The sequence below is a fragment of the Periplaneta americana genome, chromosome 4, assembly GCF_040183065.1.
Source record: "Periplaneta americana isolate PAMFEO1 chromosome 4, P.americana_PAMFEO1_priV1, whole genome shotgun sequence".
NCBI lineage: Eukaryota > Metazoa > Arthropoda > Insecta > Blattodea > Blattidae > Periplaneta > Periplaneta americana.
In genome coordinates, this window is record NC_091120.1 from 83,688,627 (window position 1) to 83,704,874 (window position 16,248).

A 16,248-nucleotide genomic window follows, 5' to 3' on the forward strand; every position below is an offset into this window, starting at 1 on the left:
GCGTACCCAGGTTTCGAGCATGACACCCCACTCGTCCCTAGGCCAGCCCCCTCCGTGCGTCGCCAGCCGGCGTTCGGGGAATGATATGGAATGATGACGAAATGGTTAAATGTTAACAGAATGATATGAATGTCTGATATGAGGAAAACGGGAGAACTTCGAGAAAAATACGAACTGCGACCTTATCCACCTCAAGTGTCACTATGGATTCTGGGACTCGAACTCGGACCGCCTCTGCGTCACAGGCTGAAGGTATGACCACTCAGCTACTGCAGGGAACTGGTTCTTCTCTCACTCCTATGGATGAATATCAGGTAACTTTATCAGGTGATTGGAACCCCACTCATCTTCACCACTTCCTTTCCTCCCCTATCATCCTTTCATTCATCATCCCGTTACTTTTCTGGTTTTCAGATCGCTCTACAGGCGGCCCTCCGAAGCTGCTGGCTCTTTCGACCGGCCTCCGTGGATTGTATTCATGTGATGATGGATAGCTTCTGCAACGGAACCCGGGGTAGACCTTCTCGGGGGAGGACTTCCGCCTCGGACCGTTAAGGGAGAGTTTCCGAAGCAGGAGTGGTACATGGACTCTGTTGGCTGTAGGGACCGGTCGTTAAGGGGGTCAAGTGGTTAGGTCGGTGCCCGTAGAGGATCGGTGGGCACGCAAATCATCCCATATCGGGGAGTGTACAATAGACCTCAGGTCGTAGTGCGTGGGATGTCCCCCCCTCCCTCCTAACAAGTAAAAAAAACGCGTAAGTAACTTAGGCAGGTCTATATTAGTAACTAGACATGACAGCCTGTTACTGATATTAAACTTATTGGACTTGATAAGTAGGCTTTTGTGCATCCTTATGGAATGATTTGTGTGCCGATTATGCTGCCCGGCTACTCGGGTTCACCATTCGCCGCACCACGCATTGTTCTCCAGCCAAGTCCAAATGTCATACCTATGATGGTGGTCTGTCGTAGCTCATAGATAATGATAATGTTTGTGGAAAATGGAATAAGCACGAGACAAAACCTCACAATCTTGGTTTTGTACACAATAACTATAATTTGAACTCGGCTCTGAGGTGATTATAAGCTAATGCTCTCCCAACTGAGCTACCAAGGTGACTTATCACAGACCGAATACCAATTGGACGTCACTTTCATTCCGAACGGCTATATAAGCATCCTTCGAATACTAATGAGTAGGGCTCGGAAGTTGATGACCTAAAAATCACACAAAAATTGCCTGAAATTTCTGAAAATATGACATTAAAATTTAAAAAAATTACCATTACTTTAATAGTAAAATACAAACAAAATAGAATACTTCCATCTGTGCAAAATACATTGTCACCAAACTCAACCACTATCTGTCGCAAAAAACTTTTGCCTGCTTAGTTATACTTTCGGTATTTTTACGTCTTTACTTGTGTGATATTGATGCTGACTGCTGGCACTGCGTCTGCAGTATTTGTTCTGTTGCGTTGAATGGGGGGAAGCACGCAACATACGTGATCAGGTGTCAAGCTGATGCAACCATAAGGAAAATTCTTGTAAGACGCAATCGAATTGTGTATGCAATCTGCAGTAGGTTCTCGAATATAGGCTACGATTACACTGTAAAAATGTCCGTTCATAAACAGAAAAGGGAAAAAATGCAACAAAAAGTAGAACATTTCCTAAAAAATGACCAATGGATAATAAAAGACTGAAAAATGCAAAATAAAAGTAGTCTATATTAGTTCATGTTGAAGTAAAACGAGTTTATATTGCATCCTGTATTGTCTGTGATGTCTCAGAAAAAAAAGATATTTCATCAACTTACGAGCCCTACTAATGAGTCTCGCCGCAAGGCGTAACTAGTCCAGTAACAGAAGCAAACACAAATAAGGCAGCAGGTTGCGTCTGTGGTTCACGTGCCAGTGCTCTGGTCTTCCATCCAGGTGGCTCGGGCTCGATCCCCGATTAGATCGTTATGGAGTTTGTGGTGAACAGGCAAACGTTGCAGAGGGTTTTTCGGAGTAGGCCTACTCCCGTTTCCCTCTACCATTTCACCAACACTCTCCACTTCTCCCTCATTTCACATATCATCTGTTGGTTGAGTGGAAGAAAAGGCCTTACGGCCTTAACTCTGCCAACTAAAATAAATCATTATTATTATTATTATTATTATTATTATTATTATTATTATTATTATTATTAAGACAGTCCGGGTTGAAGTCTTGGAGGTGGATGCGGGTTCCCGACACTGATACAGGAAGGCTTGGAGCTCCGTACCTTGTGGCTTACCAGGCTGCTCGTGTGATAATAGAACCTGAGTGTATCAGGGGCTGAGGCAGGATGGCCATCTCTCTGCCGACGATGACAGGAAGAGCTTGGGGCTCAGCGCCCCTGTGGCTTATCAGGTTACTCGTGTGCGAAACGGGAACAGACTCTATCGAGGACTGAGGCACGGTGGTCCCCCTGTCAGCATCGGCTTCACGAATGTCACTCAGGCTGTCTGACTTGACAATCGTCGCATATACAGCGTGGATAAAAAATAAAGGGACAAACTTCAGAAGGTGATTTCTGACTTGAAAAGGAACAAAAAAAATTCATATTAACGTATGTCCGGAAATGGATACTTTCCAAGGTAAATGCCACTGATGACACCATTTTTTGTGTTGCAGATTATGTGATTTGAACTAAGTTGGAAGCACAATGGTCCGTTATTCGTTCCAGGAGCAAGCCGAGATGGCTTTCGTTTACGGTCAAACACGTGAAAACGGTCGAGAGGCCGAACGGATTTACCGAGCCATGTACCCTGATAGACAGCACCACCCAACTCACAAAACCTTTGCAGCTCGATAAATCCGTTTTACCTCCTTTCTCTATTATTTTTACTATTTGTGTGTAATTACTAAGAGTTCGAAGTTGAGACACATTTACTCTAAAGTTAAATACACACAGAATAATACAATGTTCACAAAACAGCTGGCAAGGTAGTCCCTCACCTCACACACACATCATGTTAGTTGGATGGAGCAATATAAGCCAAGCAAGGAAAAAATTAAATCTTCGCCTAAAGGACAAATGTCAATATTACGTTGGTTAGAATACATAACATTATTGTCTCTAGGTTGTAAAAACATAATATTATTCTTAGGCCTATAAATACTATTTACAAAGCTACTTTGTAACAATTTTAATAATAATAATAATAATAATTATTATTATTATTATTATTATTATTATTATTATTATTATTATTATTATTATTATTATTATTATTATTATTAGAATATCAGAACACATACCATTTGTAACTGTAAGCGTAGGCCCTACATAAATTACAAAATATGGAAAAGAAGCGACATAAACACAATAGGCTAATTATAAAACACAGATCACAGAAATAGACTTGTCTGAAATTAATTATATCACTGTAAAAGATACAATATTTAGATAAAACATTTAGAAAACAATATGTTCTATTTAATATAGGCCTAAACCTAATTCCCGTATGAGTAAAACTCGTTACCAAGAAACGAAGATAATATTATACTTAAAAGGTTAACTTGATAACAAAATAGAGTAAACTAAGAATCAAATGAAATAAAATGAAGTACCGGTACCACAAATTAACAGGATATTTATTTAAAATATACATTAGGCTATGTTAAATATATTAATACTAATTTAAATTACATATTCTAAATATTTCCTATTTCTAATTTGGATTTATAAGGCATAATTTTTAAATATAGAAAGCGGTACTTCAAAATCATGCCATTATACATTTAAGTCCATAATTAAGGCTGAGTTTTTTTTTTCAGCAATTGTGACGCATTTTATCATTTCAAATAAAATTACTTATTTCCACTGTAAGTTTTTTGTGTTTGGAAGGAATTTAATAATGCATGTTTAAAAATTTGTTCCAATTAAATGTCGTTCTCGACATCGCAATGACTTCACATAGTCCCAACTACCCCAGCTTCAGTGCTAGTAAGTACGAAACCTTCAACAGCCTGTTCCCCCACCTCCGTCCAACACTCCGATATCAGTAAAGCTGTATCTCCTCCATCGGGACTTGAATTTCGAAATCTAGTGATTACTAGGCTTAATATAGCTAATTACTGAATAATATTAATTAGTTCTTAGTGTAGCTTATACATATGTTTAGGTTTGACGCTTTATTTAAATCTTTTTATGTCATTATCAGGCTTTGGCCTAGGGACACAGAGTAACCAGTATGAGGTTTAGATTACACGGAGTATAAATGACGTCATGACCCGTGTGCAGTCACCCGACTGCAACAGCACAGGTGGGTCTGTAATGTGCATTACCGTTGTGTGTATTGCTGCTTGGCTGCGGTACGTGTAACAGACTTCGGCGTAGGGACACCTGATTGAAGGTTACAACTCACGTTAATACTTTGATGGTAGACATTTATTGTCTACACTAGGAATGTACTGTATATACTGCATCTGTACAGGGTGAAATATATTTTGTGCCGTACTGTAACGGACTGTTTACATGTTGAGACACGAAGTAACGGCGGTCTCCATTTCCCACTACACTCGACCAATAGAACACTATCGTCCGTGCGTTCTGAACTTCATGCGTTTCTGTGCCCAGGACCGAAGCCTGGTCATTACAGTCTTGTGAAATCATTTATTGTATTTATTTTAGTTTAATATATTGTATTCCATATGGTTTGTACTCATAGTAGTTAATTCTGGCTGAATGGAAGAAAAAGCCTGAAGGCCTTAATGTAACAAACGAATAAATGTATACCTAAATAATAAAATAAAGACATAACACCCACCTTAACACTAAATCATATTTTTATGATATTAATTAATATTAAATGAAAAGAAGAGTATACTGGAATAAAGAGTTACAGTTTAATGAAATTTGTAATGTTGAGGGAAACATGTGAATTCCCGAGTAAAATCATCCTCTGATTTTATTCACTATAGTTATCGCTCCAGTCAACGCCGGAAACAAAATTAGAGTTCATGGAAAGATACGTCCGCATTCTTATACTAAGCTAAGTACTTAAGGAGCTCGAAAAGACACACTTTCGATTATTTATTAATTGACATTACAAAGTAATGAAACTATAGGCTTAATTATTGCAGAACGTATATTTTAGTGGGTTATTTTACGACGCTGTATCAACATCTTAGGTTATTTAGCGTCTGAATGAAATGAAGGTGATAATGCCGGTGAAATGAATCCGGGGTCCAGCACCGATAGCAGAACGTATATAGACAGGACAAATTTGTAATATTATAGAGTAGAGATAATATACAGAACTTGAACCGTTTATAGCGATCGCGGAAATGCATCCAAATACCACTGCTTCACAAAACTAATACATTATTTTCTGGTATGACGAGACGAGATGTTTACATGTGCAGGATATAACTTGGCAACGCTTGGGAACAAGAGCCGAGCCTAACACCATGTTGTTTTCGTTAACCATTGTCTAGACACTACCAGACCACCCTGCTCACGGGAGACAATGTTGTGCTACGACGCTGGCTGGGTTTCTGAGTTCACCCTCTTGCGCACTTGATTATCGAACATGCGCGGCTCCCAGGTGTTCCATTACGGTGCCCATATGGATGTGAATTCAGAAAATGGCATCCGTCGATAACTCGAGCGAGTTTAATAAGAGTTGCTGCAATAAAGCTGTAGAGATGTAACGGTGAAAGTGTGACCACTTTTTAGCAGAATGAGGGACGGTATCACAAAGGAGGACGAACATTAAACAGACAAAATAAGAACGTTAAAAGACAGCAATAATGCTCAACTGTCATATGTACAAGTTAAGGACAGCTACAAGAAATCGATAGTCACCTATGAGATTAAAAAAAAAAAACATCCAGTATGGTGATACAGCTTGTAAATTTGTTCCTTGCGTTTCTTAAGTGGAGAAAAAGAAAAGGAAAATGTCAATACACATAATTACAGTAAATAATCAGGTTTCTTTGTAACTAGATTAAAACAACATCGACTTATATACATTTCCTACATATTTACGGAACTTTAAAAATACGGTCAAATACACTTTAATTTTCAGATACCATTTTGTATAACGTTAAACATTTGCATACCGTTTTGTCTATCTCAGACTTTCTGAGATAACTATAAAATAAAAAAAAAATATGTTTGAAATGAATCACAATAGCAACCACTTCGGGGTAAATTATACTTATTTTCATTTGTTGGATATTTAAGTTATATAATGTTAATTATTGAGTAAAATCAGTTTAATTTCAATCTTTAAAGAACATCATGTAAATGAGCGTTAAAGAAAACTGTAAGTGCCCAATTTTTCGTTTAATTTTATACTTTTAGGTTGAAATTTACATGTTCTTTATTTTTAAATTTAAATTGGGTATGCTATTGCAAGTTCACCGCTGTGGAGTAACGATCAGCGCGTGAAACGAGTGGACCCGGCTTCAAATCCTGATTTGGACAAGTTACTTGGTTGGGGTTTTTTCCCCGAGGTTTTCCCTCAACCAATGCTGAGTAACTTTCGGCGTTGGACCTCAGACTCATTTCGCCATCATTAATTCACATATCATCATCATCTATACCAGAGGTCGGCAAATGTAGTACATTTCGTACTTGTACAACGCGACTTCTTAAACCCCACCCTCTAGTTCACCTGTACTGGTAGGGTTGGTTGACGTCTATAGCGGACGCAACATATCGTAAGATATTGAAATGCAACTGCAACATTTTCTCCCCATTACAGCATACGAGGGGAATGATCTAGGTAGGTTTGCTGCGATCGCTGTAGAACGGCTGAAGGTATAAAATGCCGACCACTGATCTATACCATAGCCCGGGTGAAGTTCACTGTGCGGCGTGCTGTACTTGTACAGATGCGCGGCCGTTCGGCTACCCAGTCAATCACAGTATAGGAGTGGTAAGCACAAAAACGTCTCAGGCTGCAGTGCAAGCCTTCGGGTCCTTCCTCCGTACAAGAGAAAAAAAAAGCTATTGGCAAAAGCAGCTATATCGAAAAAAGAGATTTTGATATCCCTATTTATCAAAACCAACAATAATTGAAGCGTCGGCTGGAACAACGTTGTAACTTACAAAATTTTCATTCGTCGTTTTCCGTGTAATAATGTTGTATGGCATGTTACTTTGCTGTACTCCTCAATGCAGTACGTGAAATTTGTCCACTCAAAAGTTTGCTACCCTCATAAGAACAACGTTGTACGCGTACACATTTTTGCAGCTCCTGTAAATTTTACCAAATGTAACTTAAAACGTTGTTCCAGCCGGCAACGCTTCAATTACAAACCACATAAACTCGAGGGAAAAAGTGGACCAAGTCCCAAGAGTGGTTAAATCCCTACTGTGGTCAATTACAACTGAAGTTATATCCATCAGTCAGATTTACAATTAGAAAAATAGCTAAATCATTATGATAAAATGACAACATCAAACTTCAAGTTACAAAAGTAGCTACATCCTTTTTTGTATTAACCATCAAGGAAATTTATTTTCATGGACCACACAGAAACCACACTAAAAACTCTTGTACTCGCTTTGCTATCTTGCAGTCTTGCAATGGCTGAAATTTCTGTGTTTTGGTTTCCCTCAGGTCTACCAGATGTCTTCCACCATGGTCATACCTTGAAAGACGTCCAAAATGTCATACAAGTAACATGGACCAATTTTCATATACAGATTTGTTCTGTATAAAAAATAAATAGGTCTACAGGGATTTTTCGCACATTCTATAGAATTTATTCTTTCCAAAATAGGAACTCAAGTAGTTTTCGATTTTTTATATATGCTATATTAGACAATATTTATTGAAATTAACCTCTCCTGTTTCTTTTGAAATAATTTCCTTAAATTTTACCATCAAAGTGAAATTCAATTAAAGTTGGAGAAAAAACTGAGAAAATGAAACACATTGTGGAGTTGCGGCCAATATCCCACGCCGTAATATTTTTACACGCTCCTCACGTGTTTCTTACGTTACGTCACTACACACACAGGTACACGCGATTTGAACTAAGACGTCATAATGAATTCATCTCCTTTGCCCATGAAATTTTCAGCGAGATGGCCAGTGAAAGTGGTTGCTGTCGTCAGTGAGTGATCGCCTATAGAGTGGCCGTGACCCTTGGAGAATGACGATGTTGAACGTCACAACCCCAAATTTAAAGAATAATAATAATGTATTTTTGAAGTTTACAACGTCATGGAAATTGTAGTGATGTATTAGGAGACGTCATAATTTGAATTTTAGAACGACTACGTACATTTTTTAATCCTTGGCAACGTCATAAGGGACATACAGGAACTTTCAGTAAGAAAAAGTTTATTTCAACAAGGACAAATATCAATGTGATTTCGAAATATATATAATTTGATTCGACTTTTCCGTTCATGAACCAATGGGGTGTAAGAATGTAGTGAATATTACCAATCAGAGCCAATTATCAAATGCAATCTCGTCGAAACAATTTTGTAAGCACTTGATGCGCATTTAATATCTTCTCGTACCTGGTGTTCATAAGATAAATGTATTTATTTATTTGTTTATTCATTTATTTACCTACTTATTTATTTATTGATTTATTTATTTATTTATTTATTTATTTATTTACCTACTTATTTATTTATTTATTTATTTATTTATTTATTTATTTATTTATTCATTCATTCATTTATTTATTCGCGATATAGGCCTAGTCCTATTTAAATATGACGCGAGTTTTAATCTCTACCGGTATTGATAATTCAAGCAGTCTTGCGATATTACTTATGATTTCAATTTATGGAATTAAATCTGTATTGGCAGAATTATGTACGCTAAAATTTATGAAAAATTTTACGTTTAAGGTTATGAGCGACTGAGTTCTATGAAACTTTTTAATTTTCCCAACAAAAATCATTTGGTTTGTGAGAAATATTTGTGCTAAATTAATTTCATTATTCGAATAAATTGTAGATGACCTAAATATTAATTCTTTCGAAGAGTCGTAAGCTAATTGATCGTCAGTTTCCCGAATATTATTATTATTTTTTTTTTACATTTTTCAATCTAGAAAATGAGATTTCTCAAAAACTAAGACAATGCAATGACATTTTTACCACATATATTAAACAGTGTATTCTATAGGTATGTGTGTTATTTTTTATGTCACTTGTAAAATACAACCAGTATACAGTAATTTGTATGCACTACCTTAAGAAAAAAAAAATAAAAATTTTTCAGCAATATTTTTTATTCCAAACTATAAATGATAACAAAAAGATACGAGTAGGTATACAATTTCATTGCTCAATTATTCAGCTTACATGTTACGCCATGAAACTACAAAAAAATAAATCTTTATTCACTCTTGTATTTTAATGCATTGGCAAAATATGCATTTTCTATTCTACTCTTATGGACCAAATTTACAAACAAAAAAATCTGGAAATTTTAACATCATATATTCTTAATACTGTAAAAGGAATCAGAGATTAAAATTTCATTGAAATCAGATAAAAATTGTAAAAAGTTTAAAACTCAGTAGCGCACAACCCTTAGCTCCTTCAACAAACTGGCTAAACTCATGATACACATATAAAAGGGAACAGGTACGTACTACTAGTATGTAATGTAACAGTGGTATTTAGGACGCTAAATGATCACATACTTCCCTGCATTCCATGTGATGCAGTATGATGTCATAGTGAGCCGAGAAGTGAATTCGTGGAAAATAAATGTTTTCCAATGCCAAATTGAATTCGTAGATCAGGTTTGTTCGAAGCAGGAAATATAATGCAATTTTAAATTATTTATAAATTTTATTGGTCACGAAATCGAAGTGGTTCCCAATTGTAAATAAAACCTAACCTATTCTTTCTCTTCTGCTCAGCTCAAGTTTACAATAGTGTTCAATTTCTCCAAAAATTACTAAATAAAAGCTATAATCATTTCGGCCGTGCTAAAATTCATATTAATACCGTCATGAAGAGTAATAATCTTATTGTAATGAAATATGAAAATTTACCGTTGTATTTCTGTAAATAAAAAACTTCGACAATAGTCATATTTCAACAGAAATTAGTTTAATTTCAAGAATTGGTACTGAAACTAAAAATGTAAAATATTTGTAAATAAAACATAACCTATATATTTTCATCTCCCTTAATAAAATTCACAATGTAGTTAATATACTCTAATATATGCTAATAATTGTTTGATAGAATCCTCTACTCAGTAACATTAGTTTCAATATAATATGTAGACCTATTTTTTTAAAGAGGCTCTTCATATCTTTACTATTTATCTTTCACTTCAGATTCCAACATTTCTTTCAGTGCGAAGAAAGAATTCCCAATTCTGCTTTCAAACAGTTGCGCCAACTTATATGGGCTCGTGGAATCCGAGCCCACCCAATAATTAATCTTGTTACCATTATACTTAGCCTATGACATTTATTTAACTTATACCTCAAATGATTGAGCCCACCCAGTGTTTTCTAAAAGTTGGCGCCACTGCTTTCAATAGTGCCAAACATGTTCTGTTCTGTGGAACAAGCGTTGTCGTAATGTAGTTCCAAAGAGAAATGAGTATTTTGTAACCGCAAGTGTTTCGTACTAGCGTTATTTTGGAACGTAGTAGGTATTCCAAGGTGCTGTTACGTTTTGGAACAATTCCAAGCAAGGAACTGTTTCAAAATAACTGTTACGTTATTTTTCCCCACCTCTAATGTATTGTTCATGTTCATTTGTTGGGTTTACGGTATAAGTACATTATCGTACCTTATTTCCGTTGTACAGGATGTCTGACTTAAGCTGTTCATAAATTGTTTTAGACATCACGCACAACAAGACTAGGGGTAGACACTTTTCGTCGTTGAAATTCTCTAATTCGCAGTTCTTGTATTTTAGTTTCAATAATGATTGAAAACAACTAAATAAATAAACAACTAAACCGAATGGTGAACTCTTTAATATATTGATTCATACAATGAGTTTGAGAAAAGAAACATTTATTTCTAATAGGCGGATTTCTCAAGAAAGTTCATGGTTCTCAGCTAGAGTAATGGGTTCTATGAATATTTCGATTGCCTGTGAGGATTAGATCTTCGGTTCTTCTTTTCGCCCTCTGATTTCGAACTCCGATTCCAGGTGATTCTATAAAGTTTTAGTTAAAAATGCTTTAAAACGGAATATGTAATCGATCGAAACATCACATGAACCAGAATGTTCCACAGAAGTACCTATAAAAGCTCAAGTCCTGCCTTCGGTAATCGATCACGTTTCGAATCTCTGGAACTCGTGAGAACACAAGTGAAAGATAGTGAGAGAAGAATGAGTATAACACAAGCAGAATGCATTACTATGGTCCAGCTCCATGCGGGTTGACGTCCATCTGGTATGTCGTAGACCATACGATCTATCATAGTCTGAATCCAACGTCTACCCAGATTGTGACGTTCTCATGGTAGTGTTGCTAGGAGAGACATACTCAAAATATCTATAAATTAATTAATAAATTGTGTTTAAGCTGTCTGTTCTTTAAAGGTCCCTTTTTATTATGACGTTAGTTATCCCAAATGAAAAAAAATTAATCCGAGAGACTGTAGATAACTTACGCATTAAGAAATAACATCGAGACTATAAAAAGAGCAAATAACTCAATGAATCACTACCCAATGATAAATGTGACTCTAAAAACGTTGCAAACACGAGAGAAAATAAATAATTAACAGATTTTGCTTGTACATGTTTACCGCAACATTATCATGCGAAGATATTCACATGGACACTATCGCATCCCTGATTTTGCCTGCGAAACCATTAAATACCTCCCACATGTCCTGGTGAACAGCGATCAAGCCATCAGTCTTCTAGTGGTGGGAAACCATGTCCTGTCATAACAGAGTGGAAGTAACATATCTTACGAGTACGTGGGTCATTCAATAATTAGTGGCAACAATGTTTCTATGTGGCGCTATCAGTGGTAAATGATGCAAGCTGATAACAATGAGAAAGGAGAGCATCTGATGTGTGTTATCTGTGATTCTGAAGACAATAATCTCATTTATAAGATATTTGTAGTGAGTTTAATTTGTAGACTGTTATCTGTAGTGCTCTAAAATGTTTAGTAAATACGAAACAAAGATGCTTCATTAAAATTTAGATTGCAAGAGGCAACAATGCTCGACAATGCCATACAGCATTACTGGAAGCTGTGGTAAGAGACTTCACCATATCGTACGGTGGCTAGGTGGACGTATGCATTTCACAACGGGAGGGAAGATGTTCATCAAAAACGTGGCGCTGGCAGACCGCAATCATGTTCATTGTTGCTTATAATATTGACGGTGTCCTTGTGATTCATTCAGTTCCTGCGGGAAATCATGTGAATGGTGCATATTAGGCTAGAGTTACTTTCTGGAACACCATTTACGACCAGCTGTGCGCCGTAACCGTCCAAATCTCATGAATTCCCACCCTATTGTGCTACATGATGGTGCTCGCTCTCACATAGCTGCCCCAGTGCTTAATTTACTTCACAGATGGAACTGGGAAATTCTGGAGCATCCTTCATACTCCCCAGATATGAGCCCATGTGATTTTGACCTTTTCGCGAAAAAGAAATTAGCACTTAGAGGAGTTCGCTTTAGAACCAGACAGGCAATTATAGCAGCAATAGAGCAGTCTGTTCGAAGATAAGTACAACAAGACGCTGTGGATGGCATCCGTCGTCTCCCTGAGGTGTGGAGGAGAGTTCTTCATATTGGAGGAGATTACTTCTAAGCACTACAACAATGTGACTCTTTCAAAAATGTTTTCTTTGTTGTTAATTCAAATGTTACCACTTATTCAATGACCCACGTATCGGTGCAGATTTTTTTACAGCTTAGATGGAGTATAAAAAAATTCTAATAACATAATTATCCCCAAATTAATACTTTTCTCAGAAAAAAATCAATCCCCTAAATGTTATAACTGCTATACTCGATAAGTACTATCCCTACGATTCTACTTTCACTCCCATCATTAGAGAAAGTGATAAGGGATTATTTATCCCTTTGCAGTGTTCAATAAAATGGACGCGTTTCTTGCAAATTTAATAAAATATTAATACGTTTCGTTGTTTTCTGCCATTAGGAAGACTGGCAATCCTACTACAGTGACTAACGGACGGAACTCTGCTGTTCAGACCGAGTGCGTGTGTGCTTTCGTACGTGAGCCGGCTTATGCTGTTGCCAAACTACGTAGACTTTCAGTCTAATTTTCTTTATGTGTTAGATTCAAATCTGTTGGTCACTTATCCCACTCCGAGTATCGACGTTAATTTTGAAAAGGAAAGCCGAAAAACGACGCAACCTAACAGCTACCACATGGGGGGGGGAGAAGCATGACAGAACAGCAACAAGGCATGTTGAAAACCTGTACATCGAGTGGGACTGCCGTAGTCCTCGCAAGAGAAGCGATCTGAGCCCTTACACTGTGCGTTGGTGACTGCGGGTTATGCAAAGAAATAAAGGCAAATTCAGGGTTTCAAGATAGAACCATATGAGTAAAAAACAATAAATGAAAATAAAGAAAACAAATAGGAAATATCGCAAGAAAATGTAGTAGAATATAACGTCAATGTAAATTACGAGTGAATTACAACACAAAGGACATACGTGTATAGTACTATGGGGAAAGCCTCAGTAGCATTTACAATATGCATAATAGGTTATTTATTTATTTTAATGTAATCTATTTTCCCCTTCAATCTACACTGTTATACCAGTCCTACTCTGTTTTTCTGTATTTCGGTTAACTCGCCAGCATTCGCAATCGCCAAGAATCAGCAGTACACAAAATTCACACTGTGACAAAATCGTCATATCTGTCACGGCGATTTTTCCGGAGCTGTGAGGGCAAAACGCTGTCACACCCCACCACTACTTGAGAGCAACCGGCAGATTGAGATACAGCTGGTCCCTTGAAATAAGAAACTCAAACTCGTTTCCAAGAAATTGTAATAGTCTTGTTAGGCAAGCGAGCATCCTATTTAAGAATGTACGTGCCGCAGTAGTTGTGGATTTTCAACAACTTCCTGAGGTCTGCAGAGAGCTGCCATATCGACCCATTGGCGCCTGTTCTTACAGATCGATACTCGTGCGTAACAGCTGACGTAGTCTTCACCAACCATTGTTATTTCTGTCATGGTCGACTTCCCAGCTCTCTCGTGGCTAAATCGGGCACTAATAATTCTTCCAACTTCACATGAAATTATTCAAGCTCAATATAGAACTTTGATAATTGAGTTCGCTAAAAGTCGATTTTCTACATCGAGAAGTACCTGACGTCAAAATACAGACAGAAATGTATTAAGTTTTACTCTATGAGTTACACAATTTGACTGTGAACCGTATCAGAATGACGTCATGTCAGAATGTTGTCATATGTGTTATTTTCGCGGGTAACCTTCACTCTATAAACCGGAACTGTCGCGATCTGAGAGCTTGACATTACATAATGGATGACCTTGATGTAGCAAAAACTCAACCGCATACGACTGTTTAATATAAGTATAATTTGTAATTAATAGTCCAGTATTTCAAAGCTGTTAAGACATCAACAATAACGGAATACACAAGTTCAATGGAAAGCTTCGTGATTGTGATTTCCCATCTCGATCGAAACGTGTGCACAAGGACGTGTATACGTAGTTGTACAATACATACTGGAGTTCGCGAGTATTGCCCAGACTCCCAATATCCCTTTTTATCTGCATGTATGGACGATAATTATATAAACAGAACTAAGTGCATTACGCATAAATTCAGTTCTTTCACCATATTACGAATGGTATTCCCCTTCATATGTATAAAGTGTAGAATGGACGTTTTCCATTGCTGATGATGAAAAAGAAAATCACAAGGTTTCGAATATTAGCTCTATCTTCGTCATCCTAACAAAAAATTAGGTGAAAGGGGGATCCTACTCGTTGGGACCGTTACAAACAAATAAATCTGCTTGACTGACCCAACGAAAGCCAATGTCAAAGTCAATTTTATTGTCAACAGGGAAATGGGAGGAGAAACAGTTAAAAAGGTACCTATTGAGGTAGGAAAACTAGAATTTCGACGTAGGAAAACTAGAATAACATCATTGTATAGAGAATATCTAGGTCAGAAAGCATGGGTAGACATAACGGCTCGGTTAGAAAAGCCAACGTACTGTGGTAGGAACGATCATGATTTTAAAATCAAATGTAGGAAACAGAAAACGGATGTAGGTAAATTCTCATTTTTAAATAGAACTATAAATGACTGGAATGACCTACCTGCAGCGGTCTCTGAGGGCTGTCCTTCCTTAAGGAGATTCCAGAATAACTTAAAAAGTTGTGTATAAAGTGCAAATTAAAATTAAGGTGACATTTAACATTTAATTTTTTAAGGTGACATGTATTTATTTAGCCTGACGAGTTACATCCTTGGTTTGAATTGTAAATTATTTAAAAATAGCGTGTAATAGGGCCTTAGACTAGAAATGTTTAGCTTAAATGTAGTTCTGTTTATAAGTATGCATAAGGGTGTAATTATTTGTCTTATTTGAACTGTTGTATTAGTGAAGCGAGGTGAGTCAGTGAAGTTATGGTTTTACAGTGCAGTGAATAGTTCCGATCAGTGATAATTTATAGCGTCAATGAAATGTGTTCTATAGTGTCAGTGAAATGCGTCATAGTGCCACTAGAGTGAGTGAGATGAGAGTAAAGTGAAAGACTATTGAAACTTACGTAGGGCCTATACATATGTAGGTTGTATTGTAAAATGAGGTATTTTATGTTTTATTATTAATTGTAATTATTGTGTTAAATTGTATTTTGTATTCTTATTGTATTGTGTATTGTAATAGTAATATGCGTTACAAGAGCGGTACGTTGATGTTTTCATGTTCGAGGAAAAGTTTGAAAAAGCGAAACGTAGTTGACCTTTTTTAATTTCCGAGAACATGAAAACAAACATACCGCTCGTGTATCGTACATTATTTTGTGCGAAGATCGTTTATTACATACCTGAAAGACGAATTTCTAATTAGTTGCAATGAAATCTCCATCTTGGTTTCTGTTCAATGACGGCAACTTTTAAAAACTAAAATATCTATCTTCAACATTGTTGCTATAAAATGTTTTCTGTGTTTACTATATTCCAGCAGGCCGTGATATATGTCTGTCTTTTTTTCACCCAGTCTATAAATGCGAACTTAAAACAAACGGTAAGATTA